The sequence below is a fragment of the Propithecus coquereli genome, unplaced genomic scaffold, assembly GCF_000956105.1.
Source record: "Propithecus coquereli isolate 6110/MARCELLA unplaced genomic scaffold, Pcoq_1.0 Scaffold137, whole genome shotgun sequence".
NCBI classification, from domain to species: Eukaryota; Metazoa; Chordata; class Mammalia; order Primates; family Indriidae; genus Propithecus; species Propithecus coquereli.
The window spans coordinates 3,290,236-3,290,797 of record NW_012137969.1 but is presented as its reverse complement, the minus strand read 5'-3'; positions in this window follow the sequence as shown (position 1 = coordinate 3,290,797).

Below are 562 nucleotides of genomic sequence, written 5' to 3'. Positions count from 1 at the left end.
AGGAGCATCACATTGTCCTGGAAATGGCTTGAGAAGAAGGTGACTGAGTGCACGCAGAACACCCAAATAACCAGGTGAGAACTGGAGCTAATTTAGCCACCCCAATGCATGACCCCAACTGGGACCCAAATAATGGAGATGAAAGTAAGATTCAACATTTTCTAGACTTCATTCTAGTTAGGCTTAGGAAAGGGGTCCCCAAAATTAAAAGCCTGAATAAGGTTCAGGAAATAAGACAGGAACCAGATGACAATCCATCAGCTTTCCTAGAAAGGATTATGGAAGCATATCGGAAATATGCTGATATAGATCCAGAAGTCCTGATAATTCAAGGATAATTCACATGACCTTTGCTGGCCAGAGTGTGCCTGACATCCGGCAGAAGTGACAGAAGTTAGAGGGGCTTCTCACTTTGCCCATATCTCATTTGGTTGAAGTGGCTTGTAAGGTCTTTATAAGCCGTGAACAGACTAAAGAAAAGCAAAAAGAGAAAAGTGTATGAAATGAGACAACAGGCAAAACTTTTGGCAATAGTTCTGACAGAAAACTCTAGGAGGTCCCC